The sequence below is a fragment of the Cervus elaphus genome, chromosome X, assembly GCF_910594005.1.
Source record: "Cervus elaphus chromosome X, mCerEla1.1, whole genome shotgun sequence".
Classification (NCBI taxonomy): Eukaryota; Metazoa; Chordata; class Mammalia; order Artiodactyla; family Cervidae; genus Cervus; species Cervus elaphus.
This window is the reverse complement of record NC_057848.1, coordinates 108,204,397-108,222,862: the sequence shown is the minus strand read 5'-3', so window position 1 is coordinate 108,222,862 and position 18,466 is coordinate 108,204,397. Positions and strand designations below refer to the sequence as shown.

Sequence of the window (18,466 nt, the reverse complement as noted above, 5' to 3'; positions counted from 1 at the left end):
AGTAAGCTTAAATCACTCTTTCACATAATAACCTAAAACACTCATCAAAAAGTTTTACATGTCCCAAAGAGAACAGAAATCATATATTTAAACTCACTCTTATCAAAGGGCCCACCTCTTTCTTCCCTTAAGCAGAGTCTGAATGTGATCAATTATCGAATGCTCTAATTTTGATCTATTATTATAGATTCAGCCCAAGTCCACAGAAAAGAGTTAACATAGCAGGCCTAAAACTACTAAAAGGTAGGCAGTCTTCAGGAAACTACTCAGGATGGCCTGCTTGCACGGCTGGTCCTTGGCTGGCACCAGGAAACTTTACTGGTAAACAGTTCCCTACACTGATAGAAAATTTCCCTAACTGACAAGGGTTGCTCACTATGCCTAAATTACTTATATAAATAAATTGGATCACAGTGAATATCTACTTTCCTTCTGGAAGTCTAGAATTTTGGTACGTGCTAATCAGAAAGTGCCTATGTGACCAGCGCACAATAAAAGCCTTGGTTGCTGAGATGCTTAACAGGCTTCCCTGGCAGAAACACTGCACACATGTTAGTGCATTTCTACTGCTGGGGATGCTCTGTGTGACTGATCAGGGGAGGGAGAAAGCAGAAGGAAGCCTGCATAGGACTCCTCCATAAAATTCCTTATGCTAATTTTAGAAAGGCTACATATCCTTACTATCTTAGCCATAACCTTATGCTGAATCCTGTGATCTAGTGACTCCCAACACACCATCCATTTTTTGATATTAAGTAGCCAAATCATATAGGCCACCTGTGTTTTCCTTGATGTTTCAAAATGCATTTTACAACCACAATTAAATATATTTACATTTTAACAATTAGATGTTTTTGGTTGTAATTAAATCACTGGATTAGAACTATCCATAAATGAGGCTACATCTATCATAAAACTTACAACTCAGTAACTATTTCTGACTTAGAACAAAATGTCAGGCTGGTGTTTAAGCAAAATAATACACTTTCCCAGCTAGGCGGGTTTGTCTTGCTTTGTTTTTGAGAGGGCACATTTCTCCCCCTAAAAGAAAAAAATAGTATATTTGTTTTCTAAACTTATTCCCAGTGAGACACTCTTCTTCGTAGTGAGAGTTCTTTTTAGATATTAAATTGTTATTTGCAGTTAAAATATCTTTTTTTTTTTGCAGTTAAAATATCTTATATCCCACTTTCAGTTAATGACATTACTATCAAGTTCCAGGCTACTAAAACCAGGTATGCATACTTTTCAATTACAAATATTTCATGTAATTCTCTCTAGTTGTGAGAGAGTTAACTTAGGCTGGTTGATAGGAAGTCAAGGCCCCTTTAAGGGGGAGGAGAATATTCTTTCTTTTTCACAGTCTTTTTCCTTAGTCATGTAGATGCTTCTCTTAAGCCCCCAACCAGTATTGCAACAGGTATTGCCAACAATATATCTTGCTTGAGACCTGGCCTTTCTTTAGGTCTGGAACTAATGATTACACAGTGCAGTAATACAGCTTACTCATGGGTATGCTTTTCTTAGACTCTGTTAGTGATTAAAATTGTAAAAAATCTTGCCTGGGAGCCTGTTTCTTAAGACTTGTACCCCTAATTACACATCAACAGTGTATCTTTCCTGGAACCATCCTCCCTGGCTAATCTCGTGCCCTGGCTAATCTTGTACAGAAGTTATCTCAGGATGTATGCCTTGGAAAAGGGTCTGGTGGAACTCTTACAACCTGGAAGTATTCTTTTTATCTATTCTCAGCAGCTAGTTGAGAAGTATATAATGCCTTGCTTAAACTAGTGAGGGTGGGTACTCTCCTACCCACTTCTGGTGCCTTTTGCTGGAGGCTTTCTCTACCGCTGTTACTTTAATAAAACTGTTGCACCAAGCTCTGAGTGACTGGGACCCCATCTTTGGTCCCAAAGTGAATTCCTCTCCTTTGGAGACCACGAACTTCAGCACTGTTCACCGTAAGCTATGGTGACTTCAACAAGGGTAAAAATCCTTTGGTGGCCCACTGTAGCCAACCTCCAGCAATTGTGCCTCAGGAACAAGACAAAGCATATACATGCTGCTACATCTGAACTGACTAAAGTAATTCTCTAGGTACAATTAGAAAATGAGGGAGTTTCTCCCAACAAACTATAACCACTGATTTTTACCATATTCTCTAATACTTCTCCAAAAGCATACTTACATTCATGCCTGCTGCCAGGGACATTTCGACACTCAATCTTCTGTTATGCTCTTTTCCATGGAAACAAACCAGGCTTAAAGGCCTTGAAAGAATCCATTGCAACTTCTGTGACTAAAAATTATGCTTGGTAAGGAAATGATGAGTCAACTGGATAAAGATAAATTACAAGGATAATCATCATAGCTAACATATAATGAGAGGGAAATAATCTTCAACATGCCAATTTAATTTACTACAAGAAACCTACCCATCTATCTAACCAGAATATTTGTTTCCACACAAGGAGCATATTCTTTGTTTATAGCCAAATTACAATCATGAAATTGTTTAATCAGGACAGAATCTGAACAGGAGGCATAATTAAACAAAATATGTGCTCAATAACATCAAAGACATTCATGTCTATACTCCAAAAATTTAACAGTGATTTTAGTTGAATGATGGGATTACAGCTTATCTTAACTGCATTCTTTATATCCTTGTATTATCTGAATTAGTTATAAAAGTACCTCTCTATTTTATAACCAGGAAAAAAAGTACTTCCATTTTGAAATAAGCTAGGAAAAATAACCAGCTATTAAAATTAATAAAAAAATTGTGGCTACATATGGCATAAAATTCCTAAGGAATAACATAACAAATATTGGGGGGAATCTATGTGATGAAAATTATGATTAGGACATAAAAAAACTTGACTAAATGTCTCTAGAAGAACTGTTACAAGCATGTTAATTCTTACCAAATGAATTTACAAATCAGATGCTATTTACAATAACTATTCTTAAGTGAGTTTATTTTTTTTTAGATGAAGCAGAATTTTACAAAGTAATTCTTAAATTCAAGTTAATGATGAATTGGGGGTCAGCAGCTAAGTAGACACTGTGAAAGAATAAAACAAGATTTGCTATGAACAAGGAAGGAACAGACCAGGGGTCAGCAAACTATGACCAATGGGTCAAACCCGGCTGCAGACAAATTCTGCATTTGCTGTCTCTGGTTGATTCCCTGAGTGAATAGTTACAACAGACTGTGTGGCCCACAAGCCTCATATATTTGCTATTTGGAATTTTACAGAAAAGTTTACTCTTGCAATAGGTACTTTAACTTTGCTGTCATGTCCATAGACTCTTCTCTAAGAGCTTCTAAGGGAGTGCATGAAGGTCAAGAGAAGGCTAATTTACAAGGTAAATACAATGCATGAATACCACAAGTACAGAAGCTGGAAGGTAGAGAAATAAAGGTTGAGAAGCCAGTGAATAGCAAAAGAAGTATGAACAGTAGTAAGGGACTTTAAAAATACTGATGCCCAAGGCAACTAAATCACAGTATTCCACCCTGGTTTATTATTAAAGTTCCTCAGTTGATTCTACTGTACAGCTCTCAAAGAGAAGCACTGACCTAGGAGGAATAGCAAATGCAGGGTAGCTATGTGATGTCAATGATGTAGCACAAGAGTAATGAACCAAACCTTAATGAATGAACCTTAACCTGCTTGTTAAGTTGCCCAGAGATGTTCGAATCCAGTTCCCATAATCAATGTTGTTCCTATATTTAAATTTCTATTAAAGCCCCATATTCCACATTGTTCAACATATTTATATACAATAAACCCCTATTAATGAGATAGGCTAAGTGATTTTTCATTTCTTGAGACCAAAAGAGCCAATTTAGTTCAGAAATTTGCATCAGAAATACAGTTGCATGAAACAGACCCCCAGCAGAAATATAAAACATTTGAAATTGTTAGAATATGACAATAAGGTGAAATATCATACACAATTCCCTCCAGATACCAGGATTCAGTGTTTTTTAGAAGTCCAGATTATGTTGTGCCAAAGCCACTAATTAGACAGCTGCCTTCGTGACTCATACATACACCCACTTAAGGTGAAGCACTGAGGCAATTGGTAGTGGCTGTATTATAACAACTACAAAAATAAGGAAAGTAGGGTTTGACAGTTATTTCTCTTCTGACAATGATGTGCAAATTACAATATAACCATGAGGTGCTGACCCTGGAAAGCATGACTGTATATCTGTCATAGCTAGACATGGTGCTCAGTTACCATTCTAATAGGCATGGAATAACATGGATTAGATCATAGGTTACTAAATTTGAGAACCATTGGACTAAATGTGTCCAGTGTTCAGGCTTTTACAAATATACTCTCACATCCTTCTAAACACTACCACCCTATCTATCATCACAGCTGTAGCATAGCCCTAATGACCAGCTTTTGTTTCACATTATCTAGTGTTACATCCTCTCCACTGAGCACAGTTGATGGGATCAATCCATACATTGCCAGCAGCTTATGACATGTCTAAACATGAAAAGGCACTGCACAAATGAAAATAAACTAGGCCAATTACAGTCTCACTCTTTGGAATTTAAGTAGAAACAATGAAAACTAGGTCATTACCAGTGAAAGCTGAAGCTGAAAGCTCATCAAAGCAGGATAGTGGCAAAGTCAGTCAGGAGGACGTAAAAAAATAGTAGAGAGGAGAATAGAATGTAGAATAGCAAATCAAATAGCTGATTTAATTCAAGTCAACAGCACAATGGAAAAGGTCTACAAATTCAATATGCTTAAGTTCCTAGAGCCACCACAGACATAATTTGATGCCATATTGTAAGATTCCTATGAAATCTCTATCTTCTTTGCTGTGGATATCTTACTATGTGTATCTATATGGTAAATGTCTATATCTTGAGCTAATCCTGTGTTTTCTTTCTTTCTTTAAAAACTATTTTCAATGTGAAGTTTTTAAAATGAACAATGGATTTAAGTTCTTATTTTTGCAAAAGATTACATATTCTTTAATCTATCTTCATCATGTATGCAAACATTTTTCTTCCCACATTATAATGTGTCTGCCATGTTTATGTACAATTTAGAATGGTACCTGGAACTTGGTAAGAACTGTATGTTAGTTGTTACCTTTATCAGTGTGAAAACTAAATTGTCAAAAGTCCATAGAGTTAAATACTTGAAAAACTGACCACCTTCTGCACCCTGTAAAACACTCACCTAAAATACAATTACTTGAAATACATAAAATAGTATATCATGTGAGTATATGATTGAAAGAAAGCTTTTGGGGCACTGGAAATCTATCAGTGTATGTGTTTATGAATAAAGGGGAGGCGGCACTTGAAGATGCTAGGTCTTATTTCTTGAAACCAGAAATCCTATGTAATTTAGAAAATAATGTAGAGTTGAGATACATAACCAGAACTTTGGCAGGAAGTAAAATATTTAGACCTGGTTATTAGTTGGTGGTGGGGCAGAGAATAGACAGACCCACCACAACCCAGGCTAGAATGTTAAGGGCCTACAGGAACTGTGACAAAGTTATTGTCACAGGACCACACAGTCAATGAAGTTAGGTTTTGGTACAATCACAACAGAGAAAACTAAAGAGGTCAAAAAGATCACAGATAGGTGGATACTTCTAAAATTGGCAGGGAAATTTCTAAAGTGGCCTCATGACATCACCTCAGACTGTAGCATTTGTCTGGACTTACTCTCCAACATTTCTGCTTAAGTAAGAGCTGGAAAAGTATAAACAGAAGTATCTTTAGAAACAAGAAAATGAAATGAGAGTTACATATGCTTAGTGGTCCAAGATATAGAAATGCAATACAAACACACCTGAATCAAGTGGTGGCTATACTCAGTCTCATCCAAGGCAACCTGTTTCATTCATAGAGCTCTGGAGATGAGGCAGTCTCAGAGAGCAATGAATTTTAGTATATGACCTATCCTGTCATCCAGAGCAGAACGTACCAGGTGTGAGACACACTATCTAAGTGCTGTGTCATTACATGTCTCGAAAACTGACTACCTAAGCAGGGGTGAGTTAAGTCACTTAAATCCTTGCATTGAGGAATAAACTTTGTGAAATGCAAAAAGAGTGAAGCAGAAGGAGCTGAATATTAAATGACAGTGCTGGGAAACATGAGGTACAGCCAAGGACACTGGTGCAATAAGCAAAGTTTAGTAACGAATAACTGAAAATTTATGAGGAAGCAGAATATAAATAAATCTAGGAAGTAAACTAAAGCTCAAGTGATAATGAAGAAGGCAAAAAAGCAGAGAAAAAGAGGAATTATTTCATTTTCTTTAGTTTTTAATTGTCTTACTCAAATACAGGATTTTCTTTATTTGGACTCCTATAAAACTTTTGTCTACCTTAGAAGTTGGCCACGCATAGTCGTGGGTGGTCCAAATTGCCTCACTGACCCAAATAAAATAAAATAAATAAAAGAGGCTACAATACCAGAAATTGCTAACAGGATTCCAGCCATAACTGAAGCTCCCCAAAAATGTGACTCTGCTGGAACTGGTTAGTGTCACAGTAGGAGATAAGCAAGTCAGAATCCCCCCCATATATTAGAATAGAATGATAATAGCCACTGGAGTTCATCTTCAGAACTCTATGAGTGGAAACTCTACATGATAAAGCTGCTAATTAGGCGTTTAAAAACATCAAAGATGAGGCTGTGAGGGATCTGGGAACTGCTAACTGTTGCAATAGAATAACCTCCAAGTTTCTTTTTAATGGCCAGGTGGTAAATATTTTAGGTTTTGCAAGCCATATGGTCTATATCACAACTACTTTGCCATTGTAGAATAAAAGCAGCCAGAGACAATACATAAATGAATGTGTGGCTGTTTTCCAATAAAACTAAAATCTGAATTGTGTATAATTTTCATACATTATAACATATTATTCTCCTTTTGAATTTTTTCAACTGTTAAAAAATGTAAACTCCATTCGTCACTCATAGGTTGTAAAACAAAAACAAAACAAGTAGTGGGCCCATAGGCCATAGTTTTGCTGACTCTTGGTATATAGAAATGGAAGGTTGTAACAAAGATGGTCATGCAGGTATTTTTTAACCTGAAAGATATTATATTTAACATACTCAAGAATACTCTAATGATGGCAAACTTTCTTTTTAATGGACTACTCCTGTTCTTTTTTAAAACTATCTTAACCATTTTTAAGTGTATAGTTCAATAGCATTAAGTATATTCATACTGTTGAGCAATAAATCTCCGTTATCTCTTTCATCTTGCAAAATTCAAACTCTATACCTGTGAAACAACTCCTCATTTCCCCCCTCCTGTCAGCTCCTGGCAACCACCAGATTTTTAAGAAACACTGCACCAAAGGAGATCTGTCTATAGAAGGGATTTAGCTTAGAGGATGTCAGCTTGCTCACATTATTCCATGCAGTGCCTTATAAAGTTGTTTAATCTACAATAAGAAACACAATTACATTGGATCAAAGATACACATACATACAAACATATAGCTGGAACAAAAATTTCACAAAGTACCTACCCTTTGCCAGATGGAGGATAATTTTTTTCATTTTTAAATTCTATCTTCATCTATTCTTTCCTAATCTATTCTAATCTATACAATTCCATTTAAAACTACGGCCTAGTTTTAATAGTATCCAAGGAAAACTGTTAACCCCAAGCCAAACTAACACACTCATGTTTTATACCACATGGGAAAAAGGCAACACTACAAACAAATCAAAATTATAAAGAAGCAGAAGTTGTGGGGTTATAAAAACATTTATTTATGAAAACACTGTGTTGGCCAGTAGCATTTAAACAAATTTAAACTAATGGCTCAAACTCAGGCTCCTTGTGGAAATTATGTCAATATTGGGCTGCATTTTTACTGGGAAAAAATCAACAGGAGCCAAAGAGCCAACCCATGACTGGGTTGCTCTTCTAATTTTAGAGCAATTAAATGACTTTCATCCTTTGGATGAAAGGTTCATGTTCCAGTGGACCACAAACCCAAACATTCCCCCTTAGAAGCAGCAAATGCTCTTTACCATTGAATTTGAACTCTTTTCTTCTTTTAAGAGAATTCTCTGTTCCATTGTTTATCAAAAGCAGAGCAACAGAACAAAAGCCAAAACAAAACAAAGAGCAAAGTTTCAAGAAATTAAATATCAAAACCATCTTATACATTTATTCCACCTGGACCTTGCATGCATTTGCAATTGTAACCCCTGAAATAAAGGATGGAAACTAGAAGAAATGAAGCAAAGTAAAAGAAACAGAGACTAAGTGCATTAATTTTACTAACTGCAACTGCAGAACACAAAAGTAAAGACCCAAAAACTCCTGCTGCTGGTACATAAATATCTAACTAAACTGGGATAAGTCAGGCCTGGTACATTTATGAGGGCTTCCCTTGTGGCTCAGCTGGTAAAGAATCCGCTTGCAATACGGGAGACCTGGGTTCCATCCCTGGGTCAGAACGATCCCCTGGAGAAGGAAATGGCAACCCACTCTAGTATTCTTGCCTGGAGAATCCCATGGACAGAGGAGCCTGGTGGGCTACAGTCCATGGGGTGGCAAAGAGTTGGACATGGCTGAGTGAGTTAACACACACATTTGTGTTCTTTAAGAATACATTTGTACATTTGTAATCTTAGGAATTAGAACTGGGCTATCAAAAGTACTAATCATAGTTAGCTATGCAAACTGCAGCTGAAAGGATAGATAGCAAGCCAACACAATGAAGACAGGTGAGGCCACAAGGGCCAAAAGCAAGCAAAACTTATGACAAGGTAAAGCCCTCACAACTTTAGAAATGAACTATAAGCTAACAAAAATAAATACAGTATACAATTCATTGCGGGGGCGGTGAAGCCCTAAGTAAGCAGAATCTATGAATAAGCTAAATATATGAGGTAGAGAAAAAAGTAAAACAAAGTGGATTGGCAAATCGATAGGCAACAGGAGAAGTAAGACACAAAAGTTAAGAAGAGTAGCTAAGTTACATAAATAGTACAATCCTAACATGAAGCTCTACAAGCTCCTGCTGCTGAGTTTCCCAGAGCTTCTCTAGCCCCAGGTCCCATCCCTAAATGGGCATAACCATAAAAAGGTCTCCCTATAATTGGAATTTCATGTGATCCCAGTCATCATTATCTCCCTATAAGTCACCAGCCGATAACCTGTCATTAGTTCACTGGAGAATTTGTCTCTAACAATCAGAAGTGCTTAACCAACTGTAAGAAGCAAAATAACCCCTCAAGAGGAATTCAATTTAGGGAATTGGCTATGATCTTGTAGAAAATCCCTTGTTTTAAAGATGCTGTGCAAACCAGCTTGTGATATGGAATTTATATTTTATACCAACTTCAGAAGGGGAGACTCTGAGGGACTTGCTAGATGTGGCAAATAAGCAGCAAGCAGTGTTAGGGAGCTAAACCAGATAGAATAAAGTAGACATGTCAAAGTGTCACTCATGCCTAAAATTATTCTGAAGGAAACTGTACTGGAACAAGTCTACCTTAAGAAAGCATTCTTGTGACCAACTATTCCTTGTGTGAATCCATAGTTCTTCAGATCAAGGCTAAGTAAGGATCAGACCCGAGGACAGACATCCACAAGCCAGTCGATAGCGTATGACCAGTCGTGACATGAAAGCTATCCCCAAACAAGGATGAGGTAAGAAAATTAGATTCAACTTACAACTGAGGAAAAACAGAGGGACAAAAACTAGGCAGCTGAAGTGAATGGATATGCAATGAAAGAACATACCACAGCCTATGTAAGACTCATGAAGGATTTAAGTAAGATGAACTGGTAAGCACAGAAAATTGAAGCTAAAATTAAGCAGAAACTATCCATCAACAATAGAATAAAGAACAGAGGATGAAGACTTCCTTGGTGGTACAGTGGATAGGAAAGCATGTGCCAGTTTAGGGGACAGGGGTTCAATCCCTGGTCTGGGACGATTCCACATGCCACGGAGCAAACCCATGCACCACAACTACTGAGCCTGTGCTCTAGAGCCTGCAAGTCACAACCACTGAGCCTACATGCTGCAACTACTGAAGCCCAGTGCCCTAGAGCCCATGCTCTGCAAAAAAAAGAAGCCACTACAATGAGAAGACCCATCCACCATAACAAAGAGTAGGTCCCACTCACTGCAATTAAAGAAAAGCCAGTGTGCAGCAACGAACACCCTGCACAACTAAAATAGAAAGAAAGAAAAACAAAAGAACAGAGGATAAGGAAACCAGATAGCAGCAGGAAGAGACTCAAGGATATAGTGAAAGTAGGGTCATGTAGTCATTTGTGAAACTACTGCTTCCAAAGATGGTTAGGTACGGCACTTTTGGATGTCCCATGACTGGGTTGTCTTCTAATTTTAGAGCAATTAAATGACTCTGGAGATACCTACAACAGATGAGCTGTATTAGTCTAAAGCACTTCAGGATTATAAAAAGGGAAAGAAAAACATTTCCACATAGCAATCAATAGGGGGAATGTCCTAGACCTGCCAAATAACAACTGCTACCTCTACAGTCTCAGGAAACAACCCACAGGCAATCAGATTCACAATTTAATGACAACTGGGCAACACAGAGAACAAAAGCAGAAACAGATAGTTTGCAGAGAGAAAGATGATATAGAATGGAGGTCACATCTACAGAGACTGCACAAGCTCAAGTTATGAATGAGGGAAAAAAAAAAAAAAAACCTAAGTATTCAGTAGCTTAGTAAGCAGAGACATTTGTTTGCCAACAAAGGTCCATCTAGTCAAAACTATGATTTTTCCAGTAGTCATTTATGAACGTGAGAGTTGGTCTAGAAAGAAAGCTGAGCGCCAAAGAATTGATACTTTTGAACTGTGGTGTTAGAGAAGACTCTTGAGAGTCACTTGGACTGCACAGAGATCCAACCAGTCCATCCTAAAGGAAATCAGTCCTGAATATTCATTGGAAGGACCTATGTTGAAGCTGAAACTCCAATACTTCGGCCACCTGATGCGAAGAGCTGACTCATTGGAAAAAACTCTGATGCGGGAAAGATTGAAGGCAGGAGGAGAAGGGGATGACAGAGGATGAGGTGGTCGGATGGCATCACTGACTTGATGGACATGAGTTTGAGCAAGCTCTAGGGGTTGGTGATGGACAGGGAAGTCTGGCATGCTGCAGTCCATGGGGTTGCAAAGAGCTGGACATGACTGAGCAATTGAACTGAACTGATTCAGTAGCTAGGAGGCAGAGGAAGACAGAGTATGAGAAAGGAAGTAGAAGTAAGATGACATGCAGAAAACCAGAGAAATAAACTGAATCACATTAATAATACCACAATGGAGTCGAGTTCTGTAAACTTCTTAAACTGATCCAAATGAGCCCATTTCTTACAAAAAATTTTGGATTGTAAGGAATAGACCCTGAAAACGAATGCAATATGGAACTGGTTATTTTGAAGCAATAAGGTAGTTGTTTGTGGTTGTTGCTGTTCAGTAGCTAAGTCATGTAGACTCTTTGCAACTCCATGGACTGTAGCCCGCCAGGCTCCTCTGTCCATGGGGTTCTCCAGGCAAGAATACTGGAGCAGGTTGCCATTTCCTTCTCCAACGGATCTTCCTGGACCAGGGATTGAACTGTGTCTCCTGCATTGGCAGGCAGATTCTTTACCACTGAGCCACGAATGTAGACAGCCAAGCAAATCACTTTCACATCCCAGAACATAATACTAATGACATACAAAGAATCCAGTCTGCCTATCACCTGTGTGCTCAGAAACTTAAAACTGTGAAATATGGACAGAAACAGGTGATCAGTAGTGGAGACTACAGGTGAAAAACTGCTTTAAGAGGTTGTGATGGGAGATGAGTCATGAACATGAGGAAGTCCACTATGACTAAGCAGAAACTTTGAGAGCAAAAGTTATTAAAGCAAAATGTCACAGAGCTGATACCGGCAAACAGCCTACAGGCCAAATCCAACACCATTCCTCTTTTTTATATAAATATGGTTTTACGGAGCACAGCCACATTTGTCTGTTTATGTACTGTTTCTGGCTGCTTTCACTACAGTGGCAAAAACCACATGGTCTACAAAGCCTAAAATATTTACTATCAGGCCCTTTATAGAAAAAGTTTGCCAACTTCTGCCACAGAGGACAGAATAGGCCAGTGGTAGCAAAACTGAGAAGTCACAAAGGAGAAACAGGGGCAGAAAGAATATTTGTCATGTTAAAAAGGAGAACACTAAAGATTCTGAATTTTTTTCTGCTGAGATCCCCTCTAGTACTCTTACTATTACCCCCTGAACCCTGAAATTGCTGGACATTTAGACAAACTAATTAAATAACACAAACCAAAGAGAAGATCCTCAGGGGGAAAAGATTTGTATTTAAAAGTAAATAAAGCATGAACTATATATGAAACCACAAAGATAAACTATATTTATCTTTACTATGAAATGCAAGGGGAAAATAACCATAAACAAAATAGATACTTGAGATATATAAAAATGAACAACTTCTATCTCAAATTGAGGAAAATATATCCGTGACATATATAGTAGATTAAAAATCAGTGCAAAAAATAAACTCAAAAATAAGACCCAAGAAAGATATTAACTGTTCCATCTCATTAGGAATCAAATAAATTAAAATATCAAGGGAGACACTTCTCACCTTTGCAACTGGCAGAGTTTTAAGAGCCATAATATAGTATATTAGTAAGGATGTGGAAAAAAATAGGTATTTGCATACATTAGAGGAATTATACTTTTAATCCAGCCATAGGAAACAAACATGGATATGTGCAAAAACATATTTACAGGGATGTTCACATTAAGCATTATTCACACAAATTTAGAAGGGCAGCAATTGAACAAACACCCAAATACCAGATACAAATTATTTTTTACATTATAATGCCAATTAAAACATGTTTGTGCTGTGTTGTGCTTGGTCGCTGAGTCATGTCTGACTCCTTGCGACCCCCTGGACTGCAGCCCACCAGGCTCCTCTGTCCACAGGGGTTCTCCAGGCAAGAATACTGGAGTGGATTCCCATGCCCTCCTCCAGAGGATCTTCCCAACCCAGGGATCGAACGAACCAGGTCTCCAACATTGCAGGCAGATTCTTTACTGACTGAGCCACCAGGGAATTTCAGTTTATTATTAATTTTTTTTATTACACAGATATTTAAGATGGCATGGGACATGCTTGAGATCTGCTAAATTTAAAAGCTTAGGCAACAAGGTTTCATTAATGACCCTACCATCAATAACTGACAAAGACTGTCACTCCAACCAAAACCTCACTTTGAACATAGAAACAAAGTAATAAAAAATCAAATAGAAAGTAAAATTTAAAAATAGCAAAGGTAGCAGACCTAATTCAATATTATTGAAAACTAGGAAATTTTATTCTAGAAATACAAGGTAGTTTCATTACAAGGAAAGGTATTAAATATAACAAATACAACAAAAAGGGCAAAGAAAAATATTTACTTCCATGTTTATTTCCATGTTTACTTCCAACACTTACTTGACTGAGATCCCTGTTATTATGTCCAGATCACGTTTTGAGACATCAATGGGAGGATTAATTCCTCCTAATCCTGAAAGCCATTTAGGGTTTGATATAGCAAATTACCAAAGCCACAGCCCCCTACATTGCCCACTACATTGACTGCTAGGAGAGTGATTATATCCCAACTAACCTGTGTATCAGATTCACTTCTGGGCCTATGTAGGGTAGAAGACATTCTGAAGAAGGCAAACACTAGAAATGATAATGTAAGAGTAAGAAGAAATAACAAACATAAAGACAGTCATGTCTAAGTCATGCAAAGAAAGACCTGTGGCAAGGAAAAGGATCCTTTAAGGGATGATAATATTAACAACATGGTCCATGAAGATTCTATTACTCTATCAAGAACTCAAGCTAATATCTAGATGACTATTAAGTCATGCACATAATGCACAGATCATGAGACACTTTCCAGTGCTAACTTAAGTATAGCTGTATTACTGTTATTACAAGTATTTTGAATAAAAATCACCTTGAATGTTTGCTTTATCACCTCAAGTCTTCCTGTCTTAAAGACTTCATGTATATATATTGTAGAGCAAGGATGGCATGCTATGGTCCATGGGCTGAATCTGGGCTGCTACCTGTTTTTGTTAATGAAGTTATATTGGAACACAATCCTGCCCACTTGTTTCCATATTGTCTATGACTGTTTTCATGCTAGATAGTGTGACTCCCAGCTCTGCCACTGGCTGGCTGTTTTACATGGGTGGCAACACCTCTCCAATCCTCAGTTTTATTATCTATAAAGTAGGAAAAAGATCCTACTTCCCAGAGTTAATTTAAAATTAGATAACAAATATGTGTAAAGCACTTGCCTAGAACATAAAAGGCGCCTATAACTGATAAGCACTACTATTAATATTATATGACTTCAGAAATTTCCAAAAGCTATGTGTAGGTGCTAGATGACTAGCCTAAAGAGAAAAGAAAAAGAAAAAACAACAGATCTGCTGTCACAAAAGCAAGAGAGGATGGATAACAAGGCTAGGGAAGTACTAGGAAAAGAAATGGCATTCAGAGAGGGAAAGCCAAATTTATACAACCCATTTGGGCCCATATAGAGAAAGTAACAGGACTTTTTAAATTGCATGCTAACATTCATATCCTTATACGTAAAACATGTCATTTCAAAATACGTTGTGGTAAAAGACACAGACCTCAGGGACTCTCTTTGTATCAGTGAGTATTTCCAACTTCTCTGTAGGGAAAAGGCCACTTTTTTATCATTCAGGTTACCTGTGCAGGCTAATCTATCTAATTATGCCAACAGAATTATCCAAACACACCAGAGAAAAACCAAGAACATTATGTTATGAAGGCACCATCTCAAGACCATCCCTATGAGAAAAGGTGACTTTTATTGCTTCCATGAAAAATGGCAGATACCAAGAAATGATCTGACCTTTGGGTATTAACTTTGGATAGAGGAGCTTAAGATAGGGGTGGCTTCTGCAGAGATCTCCCAAGAATGGCCATTTTATAGATGCTGCCTCATTTAATTATGAACCATTTCAGTACTCCTTGAAGCCTATTGGGGGTCAATCCCTGAGGAGCCAAAAATGAATGCTAGTCCAGTTTAAATGAATTACACTAAAGATGCTGCTCCCTCTGAAATTACTAATCCAAAGTGCTATATTCTTGTCTACTGCTTAAATAATAAACTTCTGCTAATGAGCTGGCTTTTGACAAGATGTATGCAGCTCCATAGGCTGATAAAGAAAAACTCTCAGTAAGTCTGGTTTGAAAGAATAGACTCTCACCAAAGGGACTGAAATCAGTGCATGCTGACATTATTTATGACATGCAGCTCATGCCACCTAGTTTACTTATGAACCATTTCAATTCTTCTGATCCTCTGCAGGGGTGATCTCAGACTGGGTAAACATATAACCTACCCCAACTTTTTTGAGAAGGATATATTGTAGAATAAACCACAGGCTTTAAAATTACTGGCCCCTAGAAATGACATTCCTACAAGCCTCCCTGATAGGAGTCAAGACAATGTCAGTCTTGCTCCTTCACTTACCTTAATCACTGTGAAGCTTAACCACTGAGAAGACCCACTCTTCTGCTGCACAGGCACTCACATGGAAAATCTGGTAGACTCTCTAAAACACTTTTCAAAGATATTCTCCACAGTTCAGCCTAGTGAGGGGTTACAAAAAGGAAAAGATTGCCTTCATCATCTGTGACCCTCCTATACTGTTTGGTCAGCCTCCATTGCACTGAGAGAGGGTGGAAGGTACTAAACAGGAGAATGGGAAGGGGGGAGAAAAACACAGTATTATTTAGTCCAACTCAACAATTTTTAATGCCATTTTTACACCAACTTTTTACAAAAACTTCTGATTTACACCAACATTTTTACAAAAACTTCTGATTTAACATTTATGATACACTATTTATTGGTTATTCTTTTGTCTACTCTCACAGGAATGAAAGTCCCATGATGGCAGGACTTTGTTAATATCTAGAACAGTCTCAAGCACTCAGTAAGCACTTAATAAATATATGTTGAAGGAAGGGGGGAAGTGCCACATCAGAACCATCTCTTTTCTACCAACTGGGGAACCCCACCAAACCACCAGCAACTTACTAAGATTTCCCAACCACCTCACAAGGACATCCAGGGCAACGATGCTTCATTCTGGTTTGCTTGTAAACCCACTGGGCATGATGCCTCAGGATAAGTGACAAGTAGGTCTTACTTGTTACTTGTTGCTCTTGACCAGTGACAAAGTTCCTAGCTGCCCAAGAATCTGCATTTTTAACAAGTATCCCAGGTGATTTTATAAATAATAAAAAATTTACATCATGGATATTTCCTTTACCAGAGGAGCACAATCTCAGAGGCTATTAAAAAAACCGTTCACAGTGTGAAATAAAAATGTTTGTCTCACATGGCCTCCATGGACTTAGATGGAATCTAGAGAAAGCACTAGGTGGAAGACACAGTACTGGGCAACGATTCAAATCTATTTTCTACACCAACTAGCTATGATCTTGTAAGAGATCATCTGCAAAAATGCAAGAATGGGAAAAGGAGAGGTTAGGCTCAGTACTCTCTAGTATAGTCGGAATATTTTAAGACCTTTTTTCATGTCATAATGGGAAAATATGAAGTAACTGCCTAGGCCTAGTAAGACTACCTTTCTTGGCCCTTCCCACTAACTGGGCAAGCCCACCAGAGCCACTGACCACTTACTAAGACTTCACAATGGTTTGATAACCATGTGCAGGATGCTGACTTGAGCCTCTTCCAATTCTCTAGTAACCTCACTGGCCAGGCAGGGCTCAATATACCTCTTCACCTGTGGCATGGTTTCTGATCAAGTTTGGTGTCACCTGTAGGATAGGGAGAAGGAAGAAGAAACAAAGGTAAGAACAGTCAAAGTATGATATCTAGCTTTAATTTTACTTTTACCACCTTAGACAAGTCATCTAGTCCACACCATGGACCTCAGAATTCACTCTTGTCAAGCACTATTATTAGCATTACAATTGTCTTCTTTATCTGGCAAAGACTCTTACAACACCCACAATTATTATTCAATAAGGATCCTTGCCTCTATTTTAAATGAGACATCTTGGGTACAGAGGCACCAAGTAAATACACCAAAGCGTTAGAACTCAGATCTGAACTAATGCTGATCCTCCTAGCTGCCTACCCTCTTTAGAGCTCAATCAATATCCTGTCTTTGAATGGAGGTAAACTTGGTACCTTAGGGGCCCTTCTACCTGGCAATTATGACTCTTTATTCCATATTCCTGACTAAAAGTGAACTAAACCTCCATCTAATCATCATATGGCACTTGGTTCACACTGATGAGGAAAGGTAACAAAACCCTGGTCTCTGGACCAAGGCCTGTCATTTACAATCTCAACTCCCACCAGGACTCACCTTACCCGTACATGAAAAGCAATAGAAATATCTTTTCCCTCATCAATTGTGTGCATTACCAAAAGGATCACAAGGAGCTAAGTAGGCCCGTGGCTAGTCCTCTACCTCCAAGACCCAACCACGAGGAGGAATGGGGCTCTGAGACCTGAGGCCCACACAGGATAAGCCAAAGTCCCCAAAGGGTTCTTTCTAAGGAAGCAGCCTACTGCCTCTAAGTTTCCCAGTCCCTAGCTGCTTTGCATGAAAAGCAACCCAGAAATCTAGAAATTCAGTGATGACCCAAAGCCCAGGGTATTAATTATCATTAGATGCTGGAAACACCAACTACTATAACTAGACTTCCTCTCACTGCAGGGAGGCACAGTCAACCTTCAAGTCCCAGAAGACCCAAGGAGCAGTTTCTCAGGGCTGATTTTTCAGTTTCACCTACAGTTAAACAGAATACAGTGTCCTATAATTTACTAGTGGTAATGAAGCCCAAGAGAAAGCTCTCCCACCGTAAGTTAGGAAGATTCATACTGGATAGTGTAAGTGTTGGGGGGTGAGGGTGAGGCAGCTTTGATGGGTTTGAGCCTTCTCTTTATTGGATAAAGTAAAGCAGCCATTGCTGCACACCCATAAGCAGCTGTTCCCATCAGCAATTTTTCAGCTTATTAAGTCCAAAGGGGCAGGGGTGGGAAAGGAATGTGTATAGGTCCTAATTGGGAAATACACAGTAAGTGCAAAGCCTGACTCATGAAATGCCTGCACTAAGGAACCAAGAAGAGTTAGTAGTTAGTGCCTTTCTCTAAAGATAGAGGTCTTATTTCCACCATACCCTACTCCCACCTGGCCCAGTTCTTTTCCAAACTAAATTGCTCCAGTTCCCAGCTCCCTCACCAACCCATTTATTCCACTTCTGTTCGGGTCAGCAAATTTCAAAATGGAAACCATTTCAATGTCTGTCTTAACTTTGATAGTCATAAACACACAGTGAGAAA

General features: G+C 38.3%; 1 long non-coding RNA gene across 30 annotated transcripts in view; it reads right to left on the bottom strand.

Moving 5' to 3' along the window:
- Positions 1 to 18,466, bottom strand: part of LOC122690870 — a 78,290-nt gene that overhangs the window by 50,827 nt on the left and 8,997 nt on the right. For 16 of the 30 annotated variants that reach the window (XR_006340141.1, XR_006340138.1, XR_006340136.1 and 13 more), the window contains exons 2-4: positions 16,790 to 16,929; positions 15,611 to 15,729; positions 2,189 to 2,335 (exon numbers count right to left, since the gene is read on the bottom strand). This is a non-coding gene — a long non-coding RNA (uncharacterized LOC122690870). Of the gene's footprint in view, positions 1 to 2,188; positions 2,336 to 13,711; positions 13,774 to 15,610; positions 15,830 to 16,782; positions 16,930 to 18,466 lie in introns of all 30 variants that reach the window. The other 14 variants (XR_006340137.1, XR_006340142.1, XR_006340147.1 and 11 more) reach the window with 7 other exon arrangements.